Source organism: Zingiber officinale, chromosome 1B, assembly GCF_018446385.1.
Source record: "Zingiber officinale cultivar Zhangliang chromosome 1B, Zo_v1.1, whole genome shotgun sequence".
NCBI classification, from domain to species: domain Eukaryota; kingdom Viridiplantae; phylum Streptophyta; class Magnoliopsida; order Zingiberales; family Zingiberaceae; genus Zingiber; species Zingiber officinale.
This window is the reverse complement of record NC_055986.1, coordinates 63,280,743-63,294,921: the sequence shown is the minus strand read 5'-3', so window position 1 is coordinate 63,294,921 and position 14,179 is coordinate 63,280,743.

Sequence of the window (14,179 nt, the reverse complement as noted above, 5' to 3'; positions counted from 1 at the left end):
CCGAGTCTTCCTATGAAGGCCCGATCGGGTTACTTCATAGGATTTTCTCGATCGACTTTGATCTGTCTTGGTTTATAGTCTCCGGTTTTTCCTATGAAGGCCCGCCGGGTTACTTCATAGAATCTTCCCGATCGACTTTGGTTTATAGTCTCCGAGTCTTCCTATGAAGGCCCGATTGGGTTACTTCATAGGATTTTCTCGATCGACTTTGATCTGTCTTGGTTTATAGTCTCCGGTTTTTCCTATGAAGGCCCGCCGGGTTACTTTATAGAATCTTCCCGATCGACTTTGGTTTATAGTCTCCGAGTCTTCCTATGAAGGCCCGACCGGGTTACTTCATAGGATTTTCTCGATCGACTTTGGTTTATAGTCTTCGAGTCTTCCTATGAAGGCCCGATCGGGTTACTTCATAGGATTTTCTCGATCGACTTTGATCTGTCTTGGTTTATAGTCTCCGGTTTTTCCTATGAAGGCCCGCCGGGTTACTTCATAGAATCTTCCCGATCGACTTTGGTTTATAGTCTCCGAGTCTTCCTATGAAGGCCCGACCGGGTTACTTCATAGGATTTTCTCGATCGAATTTGGTTTATAGTCTCTGAGTCTTCCTATGAAGGCCCGACCGGGTTACTTCATAGGATTTTCTCGATTGACTTTGGTTTATAGTCTCCGAGTCTTCCTATGAAGGCCCGATCGGGTTACTTCATAGGATTTTCTCGATCGACTTTGATCTGTCTTGGTTTATAGTCTCCGATTTTTCCTATGAAGACCCGTTCGGGTTACTTCAAAGAATTTTCCCGATCGACTTTGGTTTATACGAAAGTATAATACTTGGGCTAACCTCGTGTTGGCTTGTAATTCCCTGAGGGGAGCTGAATAGGTCTTTAGGATTTCCCCTTATTTTACTGCTTGAAAAATAGAAAAGAGGCTTCTCCTGCTACTTATTCAATTTGTATGAACCATATTTATTTCCTGTGTCAGTATTTATCTTGCTTGACTTTCACCAAAGAAACAAAGTACATAAACTGCAGGTATTTCAATTTGCCTGGGAATTCCAATAATTGTGAACATATTTAAAGTAATATGATCAAATCAGGCTCGATAAGGTTGCAAATGATTAGCGCTCCAAGGGCGTTCCAACATTCTTCCTTCGGCATCTTGGAGATAGTATGAGCCTGACGCGAGCTTTTCTATCACTTTATAAGGCCCTCCCCATTGTGGTGCCAACTTGCTAACATCTCCCACAGGCTTAACTCATTTCCATACCAAATCCCCTACTTGGAAGAATCTAGGGATGACCCTTTTGTTATAATTCTGTCTCATCCTTTGTCGATATGATATAAGACGAGTAGCAGCTTTACCCCTTATTTCCTCAATCAAATCCAGCTCCATAAGTCGTCGGTCTCTATTATCTTCATCATACAATTGTATTCTATCAGACTCTACTCCTACCTCAATGGGGATTACTGCTTCTCCTCCATAGACTAACTGGAAAGGAGTGATTCCTGTAGCTTCACGAGGAGTAGTATGATATGCCCAGAGAACACTGGGTAACTCGTCTACCCAGCTACCTCCGACATGATCTAGCTTAGTTTTCAGTCCTCTAATAATCTCTCTATTAGTTACTTCTGCTTGGCCATTGCTCTGCGGGTAAGCTACAGAGGTGAAAGCCTGGGTAATCCCATAACTCTGACACCAGTCTAGGATTCTATCGCCTTGAAACTGCCTTCCATTATCAGAGACTAATTTATGAGGAATGCCGAACCTGCAGATTATATTTTTCCATAAGAATTTAATAACTGCATCTTCTGTAATCCTAGCAAGTGGTTCTGCTTCCACCCATTTAGAAAAATAATCCACGGCCACCAACAGGAACCTCCTCTGTGCAGCAGCCATAGGAAATGGACCCACTATGTCCATACCCCATTGATCAAAGGGACACGAGACTATAGAGGTTCTTAATAACTGGGTAGGGTGATGTAATATATTCTGATGCTTTTGACAAGAAATACAAGTTCTTACCAGTTTAGCGGCATCTTCATGTAGAGTGGGCCAGAAATATCTCGTTAAGAGGATTTTACGAGCTAAAGATCTCCCTCCTATATGACTACCACAAGAGCCTTGATGCACCTCCTGTAAAATAAATTGTGTGTCTTCTGTGCCTACACACTTGAGCAAAGGTCTGGAAAAATCCCTTTTATATAATTGCTCCCCCACGAGTAGTGAGAGACATCCGACATTTCACCCCATTGGAGAATTGTTGCAACAAAGCTACATTCTCAAATTTCAACAAGTGATCTTCCGGATCTGTGGTTCCGATATATTCTCCAATTTACAGATTCTGATATCGCTTAGGAAGTGGGTCATCTAATACACTTTGTGAGAATGGGGAGATGACCTTTTCTGGTGAACTATCACTGGTTATCATTTTAATCTTACGCTTCTCTCTGTCCGGCGCCTCACCAGAGGACTCTTGGAACACAGGCTTCTTACCCCTTGGATCCAAGGGAGTGCGAAGGAAGGCTCGTGGACGCCTGGTTGGAGAAATAGTAGCTGGAGAAAATTACAAAGGTTCTTCTTCTTCCATCTCCTTTCCTTTTCGATGCTCAGTAGTTGATATCGCCGGATGATGAGCCGTCGGCAGAGTGGCCCCAGTATGAGCTTGCAGTTGTTGTTGCTGTTGTTGTAGGGCTTTCTGAACGTGAGAATTAATGAGGAGATCTAAGTCTTCGCGGCTGATAGTAAGTAGGTTCGACTTCCCAGCATATTCCATCACGTAGTCTCAGATTCAGGCGAAAGTTCCCACAGACGGCGCCAAATTTGATAATGTCTGAGAAGCTGACCGTGAAGGAGATCCGGAAGAAGGAAACCCACTGTAATGACGAAGACAAATGCCGGTGAAACCTCGACCCGAGAAACCCAAAGCGGATCGGAAGAAAAACCAGAATCACCGAAGGAAATCTGCTAAGTAGGAAGAAATCCCCGTCCAAATAGGAGAAAACCGAACTTTCAAGCTCCCGAAGCTCCCTGCGCACAAGAGACCAACCAACACTATCGTCAGTGACCTGAGACCGGGGTGGGAATCCCGGGCTAGGCCCTCCGACGCTCAAGTTAGTGATCTCTCTTGATGTCGAGGAAGGAAGGAGAAAGAAGATGAGTAGTAGCCAGAAAATTAGGGATGTGAACTTACCTAGCCAACGGAGAGGATTCCCCCTTTTATACCACTTCATATAACCTCCGTAGTCATGAAGTGGACCCCGGTTTGTTAGAGTTCGTTATGACATCAGCTGCGTACTTGGGGAAGATGATTTTTAAGGAATCTTTTTTGTACCCCAGATGTACCTTCTTTGTCGTTTAGCGCCTGCAAGACAAGCTGAAAGCATATTTCCCGCCAAAATATATATTCTCTATCATGAATTATTCTATTCGGTATATTTATGTATGATTCTTCTTCATGTGACTTCTGTTTGTATCTTTGTTGTGTTAAAAAGTAACATTTTATTCAACATGTTTCTAAGGTATTCATTGAAGGAACTATGCGGGTTCTTTGCTCGAAAGAACCCTCTTGACCGATATTGATCTATCTTTGCTTTGGAGTATGTATCGGTCGTTATTGGCTTACCTTCATACGGCAAGCATGTATCGACCGATATTGGCCTATCTTCGTTCGGCAGGCATGTATCGACCGATATTAGTCTATCTTTGCTTCGGAGTATGTAGCGGTCGTTATTGGCTTACCTTCATACGGCAAGCATGTATCGACCGATATTGACCTATATTCGTTCGGCAGGCCTATATCGACCGATATTGGCCTACCTTCGTTCGGCAGGCATGTATCGACCGATATTGGTCTATCTTTGCTTCGGAGTATGTAGCGGTCATTATTGGCTTACCTTCATAAGGCAAGCATGTATCGACCGATATTGGCCTATATTCGTTCGGCAGGCATGTATCGACCGATATTGGTCTACCTTCGTTTGGCAGGCATGTATCAACCGATATTGGTCTATCTTTGCTTCGGAGTATGTAGCGGTCGTTATTGGCTTACCTTCATACGACAAGCATGTATCGACCGATATTGGCCTATCTTCGTTCGGCAGGCATGTATCGACCGATATTGGCCTACCCTCGTTTGGCAGGCATGTATCAACCGATATTGGTCTATCTTTGCTTCGGAGTATGTAGCGGTCGTTATTGGCCTATCTTCGTTCGGTAAGCATGTATCGACCGATATTGGCCTATCTTCGTTCGGCAGGCATGTATCGACCGATATTGGCCTACCTTCGTTCGGCAGGCATGTATCGACCGATATTGGCCTACCTTTGTTCTGAAAGTATGTTTCGGCCGTTATTGGCCTTCCTCCTTTGACTCTTTCTTCCTTTTCTTTCCTTATCTGAAGACCCACAAAACCTAACCCATATCAGAGGTGTTGGTGAATTTAAATAATATTGTTTGAGGAATCAATGTTATTCTAAATTCAAAAGTTTTGACCAAATATTTGATCAAAGATAGACCAACTATTAATTTTATTCGTCATAAAGTTAGGTTGACGAGATAATAAAATTAATGGATAAAATCTCCTCTTTGATTTTGTATACGTCCACACTATCGTGGCATACAAAATTCATGGGGATTTTAAGGTGTTGGTCTTGACGAAATATTTTTGTGATTCTTAGGATGTTAGTAATCCCCTAGATGTTATACTATAGAATAGACTTAGTAGTCCCAATTATAATGATTGGAAATAGGACTTGGACATTAAGGTAGACTGTCTTCTTAGAACTGAGAACAATATAGGTGTATTTAATTCATTAGTTGTTGAAACATGTTTAGTGGTATTATCTACCAGTACCTGGAGTGTAGATACAGATGCCACTAATCATGTCTACAATTCATTGCAGGGTTCCAGGAAACCCGACAGCTATATGAAAAGGAAAACACCGTCTACATGGGCACTACTCCAAAAGTAGCAGCTGTTGCAGTGGGAGATGTTTATCCTCTGATAGGAATAAAATATGGATTTTCAGAAATTGTCTTTACTAAGTTTAGAAAGAATCTGATTTCAATTTCTAAACTATTAAAGAATAGATATTCTGTCTATTTTGATAACAAACTTGTTATCAAGAAAAATAGGGAACTTATCTGTTTTGGTACGTTGGTTGACAATTTATAATCCAATAACTCCCACGATGTAATAAATGGAAATTAATAACACATTTTCTAACTTTAATAAGAGAAAATAACCTTCGAAAATGAACCAATCTTATTTTTGGCATCTAAGGCTAGATTATATTAACTTGAGTAGGATTCAAAGGATAATAACCAATGAACTCTTGGGTTCATTGGTAGTGAAAATCTTTCCAACCTGTGAGTCTTACTTGGAAGGAAAAATAACCAAGAAGCTTTTAAGTCTAAGGGGTATGGAGCCAAAGATATGTTGGAATTGATTCATTCTGATTTGTGTAGACCTTTCACTATCCAGGCAAGAGGTTGTTTCGAATATTTCGTCTCTTTTATAGACGACTATTCGAGATAAGGATACATTTACTTAATGCGCCACAAGTCTAAGTGCTTTGATTAGTTCAAAGAGTATTAGGTTGATGTGGAGTAACATCAAAGTGAAAGTATCAAGACACTACGGTGAAATCGTAGTAACGAGTACCTCTTAGGAGAGTTTAGGAGTCACTTATCAGAAGTCAGGATTTAATCCCAACTAACTGCACCTGGTACACCCCAACAGAATGGTGTAGTAGAAAGAAGGTATAAGGCTCTTATGGAATAATTAGATCGATGATGAGTTATTCAGAAAATTACCAAATTCATTTTAAGGATATACACTGGAAACGGAAGTGAACGTAGTACCTTCTAAGTCAGAACTTTCTACTCCCATAGAATTACATAATGGGCGTAAGCCTAGTCTGAAGCATATTCAAATTTGGGTGGTCTAGCACATGAGAGACACTGATAAGTTGGACATGAGTTCACTTGTTTGTGAGTTATCCTAGAAAAATGAAAAGAGGTTTGTAGTCCTTAAAATCGGAAGGTCATTGTTGGCACAAATGGCCGATTTTAGAAAAGGACTATACTATGAATCACAAGCCCATGAGTAAAAATTGTTCTTAAGGAAATTAAAGGGCACGTCTAATCTAGTACCAATTGTACAAGATGAAATATCACAAAAAACTGCAACACGTATCACAAATGCAGAAGGTCTCGTCGTAGTGAAAGGGTTGTTAGGCAACCTAAAAGATTCATGTTTTGGAAGAGTCTTTGGACTTGATCCTTGGTAGACATGAACCTGATCGCCGGACATATGACGAAGCACTCCAAGATAAAGATGCAGCATCTTTGCAAAGAATACATAATTAGAATATATGTAGAGTCTGGGAGCTTATAAAATCACCAAATGATGTAAAAGTCATTGGGTAAAAATAAGTCTATAATAGGAAAAGAGGGATAGACAGGAAGGTAGAAACTTTCAAAGCAAGGCTTGTTGAAAAAGGAAACTTTTTTACTTGTAGCCATGCTTAAGTCTATCCGGATTCTTTTATCTATGAGATTTAGCAAGTGGATGTCAAGACAGTTTTCCTTAATGAATGTCTTGAAGAAAACATCCATATATAGCAACCAGAAGGGTTCATTACAAATAGCAAAGAGCATCTTGTGTAAGCTCAATCAGTCTATGGACTGAAGTAAAGCTTCAAGGTCTTGGAACATCCGATTTAATAAAGTAGTCTAGATCTATGGATTTATTTAATAACCGAATGAGTCTTGTGTATACAAAGAGTATGATGGAAACATGGTGGTATTTCTTATACTATACGTAGATAACATTTTTGGTAGTTGGAAACAATATCAAAGTGTTGTCAGAAGTAAGGGTATAGTTGTCCAAACAATTCGATATGAAGGACTTGGGAGAATGCATATATTCTTGGGATCAAAGGGATCGCAAGAAAAGAATATATTTTACTTATCCTAAGCTTCATATATCGAAACAATCCTTGCTCATTTTAAGCATGCAAAACTCCAAGAAAGGTTTCTTACCTTTTCATCATGGAGTAGCTTTATCTAAAGAGATGTCTCTGAAGATATCAAAGGAGATAGAGGAAATGAAGGCAGTTCCTTATGCTTCGACTGTCGGAAACCTGATGTATGCTATGCACGAGATCAGAAATCTATTTTGCCAAAGGCATAGTTAGTAAATATCAAAGTAACCCTAGACAAGGACATTAGACTGCGGTAAAGTATATATAAAAGTACCTTAGAGGCACTAGAGATTATATGCTAACTTACAAGGCAGATAATTTGCTCCCTGTGGGTTGTACGGATTTTAACTTCCAATCGGATAGGGACAATAGTAAGTCAACCTCGGGGTTTTTTGTTTACTTTAGGAGGTAAAATCATAACTATGGAAGAGTGATAAGCAAAAGTACTTTTTCGGACTCCACCATAGAAGCTGAGTAAGTGGCAGCCTCTGAGGCAGTCATAGAAGCTGTATGACTTAGATACTTCATGATGAACTTAGACATGTTTTCTAGTTTGCCCAAAATTATTACAATTTATTGTAATAATAGTGGTGCAGTAGCAAACTCGAAGAAACCATAAGTCCATAAGGCAAGTAAATACAATAGAGCGCAAGTACCACCCAATATGAGACATCGTATAAACGAGGAGAAGTTGTTGCCGCCTAAATTGCATCAGGTGATAACCTGTAGATCTTTTCACTAAGGTCCTTAAGGCAAGAGCTTTTAATGGACATGTTGAAGGGTCAGGAATCAGATATATGGCAGCTTTAATGGCAGCATAGTCTTTTAGTATTAGTGGGAGATTGTTGGAGTGTATACTAAAAGCCTAGATTTTGTATAAACATTTATAAGAATAACATTGGTCAAGTGACTACATTTATATATACCAAATGTAGATGTTTAATTAATTTATATTGTAGATAACATAGTGTGTGGTGTCACACACAGAAGATCATGTTATCAGTTCTTTATAAATTATAAACAGTTGCTCACGACTAAGATGGAAAGGAACAAACCATCGGAATAGTCGTAGTGTAATTAGGTATTAATTTTTCTTGACTAATAAATTACACTAGTACACTCTAAGTGTATTGAGTAGGACCATTTTAGGTAAGTTCTTTTTATATTGACTTGATAAAAGAACTAGACCTTAGTTATTATGGAAGTGTGTGCTCTTAATCCTAATATAATAACAAACACATATATTTAGTATTTATTTCTTTGACTTATCAATGGGTGAGATTTAGCTCGATAAATCAATAAGCCCGATAAGTTGAGAAATGATATTACTTATAGTGTGTGTTGTTGATTATAGAAGGAAACTGTGTCTTAGTAATCTAGGTTGAGAATGACCCCAAGAGGAGCTCATAAGGATTGTTATGTTAAACCCTGCAGGTGAACTTAGTCTGACATGACGATGAGGTTGAGTGGTACTACTCTTGGACTAAGATATTAATTAATTGAGTTGTCAGTAACTCATTTAATTAGTGGGCATTCGACATCTTAAACACAGGGAGACTAACACACTCATAATAAGAAGGAGCCCAAAATGTAATTTGGGATTGGTGCGGTAGTTCAATAATAGTTCTTTAGTGGAATGAATTATTATTCATGAAATTATGTTATGTGTTCGGGGCGAACACGGGATGCTTAATTTCATCGGGAGACCAAAACCAAATCCTCCTCTCGGTCCCTATCGTAGCCTCTTAATTATAGAGTACTATACCCACCTATACCCATCTTCTTACCCATCCTATAGGGCCGGCCAAGCTAGCTTGGAGTCCAAGCTAGGGCCGACCAAAGGCATGGTTCATGGGTTCATGAGGTGGCCGGCCCTAGCTTGAACCCAAGCTTAGGTGGCCAGCCTTATTAAAATAAAAAGGAATTTTATTTTTAAAATTTTTTTCTTATGTGGATTCCATGGTTTTAAAAGAGAGTTTAAAATTTAAATCTTTCCTTTTATAGCTTTCTACAAAAGATTAAGAAAAGATTTGAAATCTTTCCTTATTTGTAGATTGAAAGGTAGATTTTAATTTTGAGAAAACTTTCCTTTTTTAACCATGTTCATGATTTAAAAGAGAGTTTAAAAATTAAATATTCTCTTTTATTAGTTTTCTACAAAAGATTAAGAAAAGATTTGATATCTTTCCTTATTTGTAGATTGAAAGGAGATTTTAATTTTTAGAGATAACTTTCCTTTTTAGAAATCATCCACATGTTTAAAAGAAAGATTTTAATTTATAAAATTTCCTTTTACAAACCACCATGAAGGAAAAAATTATTGGAGAATTTTTTTATAAATTTCCGGAAACAAATTAGGAAGTTTTAATTCTTGTGTGAATTAAAATTTCCTTGATTGGGATTAGAATAGTGGCCGACCATATAGTTTGAGAAAAGGAAATTGATTTTTAAATCAATTAAATTTTATTTTTCATGACAAAGGAATTAAGGAAGTTTTTATTAAAATTTTCTTATTTTCCAAGACCAGGGAATATAAAAGAGGGGGAAGAGGTGTCTTCATGAGGAATAACCTCTATTCTATTTTTCTCCTCTCTTTTTCTCCTTGGGTGTCGCCGGCCCCCTCTTTTTCTCTCCTCTCCTTATTGTGGCCAAAACTTCTTCATTGGTGGAGTTCTCTTGGTGGCCGGATCAAGCAAGGAGAAGAAGGAGAGAAAGGAAGCCTAGTCTCTAGCATCCCTTGGAGCATTGGTGGTGGCCGAACCTATCTATCAAGAAGGACTCTTAGTGGCCGAAACCTAGAAGGAAGAAGAAGGTGTTTGGTGGTTCTCATCTAGGAAGATCGTTGCCCACACAACGTCCGAGGTTAGAAGAGGAATACGGTAGAAGATCAAGAGGTCATTAAAGTTTACAAAGAAAGGTATTACTAGTATTTATTTTCCGCATCATGCTAGTTTATTTTTCTTTGTATGAATTCCAAACACAAGAGGCATTAGATCTAGTTTTTTGAGTTTTTGTTTTCTTCTTTTTCGAATTTGTGATTCGATTGTTCCTTTTGGTTAACCTAGAGTTATTTAAGGAAATTAAATATTAGCTTTCCTTAAAAGGCTTTGTCTAGGCGATGGTGGTTGCTCCCATATCCAAGAAGGCCTTGTGTCTCGCCATGCAATCCTGGAAGACAATTTTGGAAATTAATATTTAATGGAATTAATAACATAGGTGGATTTGAATCAATAGTGTTAAGTTCCGCTTGCGATTCAAATTTAAACCATTAAGAACAGATAAGTTAAATTTGGAATCAATGATGTTAAGTTCCGTCTGCGATTCCTAATTTAACTTCTAAAGAACACAATAGGTTATTTAAGGAAAGGTTCGACACTTGTACAAAAACTTTTGTACAGTGGAACCGGTACGTTTTCCTAGGACTAACCAACAATTGTTACTGCCTAGATTGCATCAGGTGATAACCTGTAGATCCTTTCACTAAGGTCCTTAAGGCAAGAGCTTTTGATGGACATGTTGAAGGGTTGGGAATCAGATGTATGGCAACATTTATAACAGCGTAGTCTTTTAGTATAAGTGGGAGATTGTTAGAGTGTATACTAAAAACCTAGCTTTTGTAAACATTTATTTTGAAATAAAGAATCACATTGGTCAAAAATATCTACATTTATGCTAAGTGTAGTTGTTCAATTAATTTATATATGTGGTGTCACACACAGAAGATCATGTTATCAGTTCTTTATAAATTATAAACAGTAGCTCGTGACTAAGATGGAAAGGAACAAACCATTGGAATTGTCGTAGTGTAATTATGTTTTAGTTTATCTTGAATGATAAATTACACTAGTACACTTTGAGTGTATTGAGTAGGACCATTTTAGGTAAGTTCTTTTTATACTGACTTGATAAAAGAACTAGACCTTAGTTATTATAGAAGTGCGTGCTCTTAATCCTAATATAATAAGAAACACATATATTTAGTATTTATTTCTTTGACTTATCAATGGGTGAGATTTAGCTCGATAAATCAATAAGCCCGATAAGTTGGGAAATGATATTACTTACAGTGTGTGTTGTTGATTATAGAAGGAAACTGTGTCCTAGTAATCTAGGTTGAGAATGTCCCCAAGAGGAGCTCATAAGGATTGTCATGTTAAACCCTGCAGGTGGATTTAGTCCAACATAACGATGAGGTTGAGTGGTACTACTCTTGGACTAAGATATTAATTAAGTGAGTTATCAGTAACTCATTTAATTAGTGGACATTCGACATCTTAAACACAGGGAGACTAAGACACTCATAATAAGAAGGAGCCCAAAACGTAATTTGGGATTGGTGCGGTAGTTCAATAATAATTCTTTAGTGGTATGAATTATTATTGATGAAATTAAGTTGAGTGTTCGAGGCGAACATGGGAAGCTTAATTTCATCGGGAGACCAAAACCAATTCCTCCTCTCGGTCCCTATCGTAGCCTCTTGTATATAGAGATTTATACCTACCGCATACCCACCTTTCTACCCACCTTGAGGTAGCCGGCCAAGCTAGGTTGGAGCCCAAGCTAGGGCCGGCCAATGCTAATGGTGGAGCCAAATTAAGGTGGCCGGCCAAAGCTTGGGTCCCAAGCTTAGGTGGCCGACCACTAGAAAATAAAAAGGGATTTTTATTTAAAATTATTTCTTATGTGGATATCATGGTTTTAAAAGAGAGTTTAAAATTTAAATCTTTCCTTTTATAGCTTTCTACAAAAGATTAAGAAAAGATTTGATATCTTTCCTTATTTATAGATTGAAAGGAAGATTTTAATTTTGATAAAACTTTCCTTTTTTATTACCATGTTCATGATTTAAAAGAGAGTTTAAAAATTAAATATTTCCTTTTATAAGTTTCTACAAAAGATTAAGAAAAGAATTGATGTCTTTCCTTATTTGTAGATTGAAAGGAGATTTTAATTTTTAAAAGATAACTTTCCTTTTTGGAAATCATCCACATGTTTAAAAGAAAGATTTTAATTTATAAAATTTCCTTTTATAACCCACCATAAAGGGAAAAATTATTAGAGAAATTTTTTATAAATTTTCGGAAACAAATTAGGAAGTTTTAATTCTTATGTTATTAAAACTTTCCTTGTTTGATGCTTGTAGGTGGCCGGCAATGATATGTGAGAAAAGGAAATTAATTTTTAATTAATTATATTTTGTTTTTCATGGCAAAGGAATTAAGGAAATTTTTTATTTAAATTTCCTTATTTGCCAAAACCAAGGATTATAAAAGAGGCGGTAGAGGAGCCTTCATGGGTGACAACTCTATTCTATTTCTTCCTCTCTTTTCTTCCTTGGTTGTGGCCGGCCCTAGAGCTAGGAGAAGAAGGAGAGAAAGGAGGCTTTGTTTCTTTCATCCCTTGGAGCTTGGTGGTGGTGGCCGAAATTCTACATCCTTGGAGGATTCTTGATTTGGCCAAAACTTGCAAGGAGGAAGGAGAAGGGCTTGGGTGGTTCTCATCTTGGTAGATCGTTGCCCACACAACGTCCGGGATAAGAAGAGGAACACGGTAGAAGATCAAGAGGTCGTTCTATACAAAGGAAGGTATAACTAGTAATTATTTTCCGCATCATACTAGTTTTTCTTTTGTATGAATTCCAAACACAAGAGGCATTAGATTCTAGTTTTTCGAATTGTAATTCGAGTTTGTGTTTTTCTTTGTTTTTCGAATTTGTGATTCGATTGTTCTTTTTGGTTAAACGTAATGTTATTTTAGGAAATTAAATATTGAATTTCTATTAAAGGCTTTGTCGAGGCAGTGGTGGATGATCCCATACTCAAGAAGGCCTAGTGCATCACCATGTTTGACCTGGGAGCCAATTTTAGAAATAAATATTTAATCAACTTTATAACATAGGTGGATTTGGATCAATAGTGTTAAGTTTCGCTTGCGATCCAAATCTAAACCATTAAGAATAGATAAGTTAAATTTGGAATCAATAATGTTAAGTTCCGTTTGTGATTCGTAATTTAATTTCTAAAGAACACAATAGGTTATTTAGGAAAGGTTCGACACTTGTACAAAATTTTTGTACAGTGGAACCGGTACGATCTTCCTAGGATCAACCAACACCTCTTATAGACACCCTTCACCAAATGCCAAAGTTCACCAAATTTCTGAAGGAAATTCTGTCCAACAGAAGACAGAAGGGTGATTTTGAGACTGTAGCATTGACTGGGAAATGCAGCGCACTGCTCATGGCAGTCATTCCCCCCAAATTCCAGGATCCAAATTTTTTTTCTATACCTTGCAAATTAGGATCAGAATTTATAGATATGGCTTTTGTGATCTGGGGGCAAGTATCAGCCTTATTCCATATTCTATTTGTAACAAGCTAGGCCTTAGGAATATTAAACTGATTACTATGACACTGCTGTTAGCTGACCATTCATGCAGATACCCTATGGGGATAGTAGAAGACTGTTAGAGTGTATACTAAAAGCCTAGATTTTTTGTAAACATTTATTTTGAAATAAAGAATCACATTGGTCAAATGCCTACATTTATATGCTAAATGTAGTTGTTCAATTAATTTATATTATAGATAACATGGTGTGTGATGCCACATACAGAAGATTATGTTATCAATTCCTTATAAATTATAAACAGTAGTTCACGACTAAGATGGAAAGGAACAAACCATTGGAATAGTCGTAGTGTAATTTGATATTAGTTTATCTTAACTATAAAATTACACTAGTACACTCCGAGTGTATTGAGCATGACCATTTAAGGTAAGTTCCTTTTATACTGACTACATAAAAGAACAAGACCTTTGTTATTATGGAAGTGTGTGCTCTTAATCATGATATAATAACAAGCACATATACTCAATATTCATTTCTTTAATTTATCAAAGTGTGCGATTTAGTTCGATAAATCAATAGGCTCGGTAAGTTGGGGAATGATATTATTTATATGGTGTGTTGTTGATTATAGAATAAAACTGTGTCATAGTAATCTAGGTTGATGATGCTCCCAAGAGGAGCTCATAAGGATTGTCATGTAAACCCTGCAGGTGGACTTAGTCCGACATGACGATGAAGTTGAGTGGTACTATTCTTGGAGCTAGATATTAATTAAGTGAGTTGTCAGTAACTCATTTAATTAGTAGATATTCTATATCTTAAACACAGGGAGATTAACACACTCAT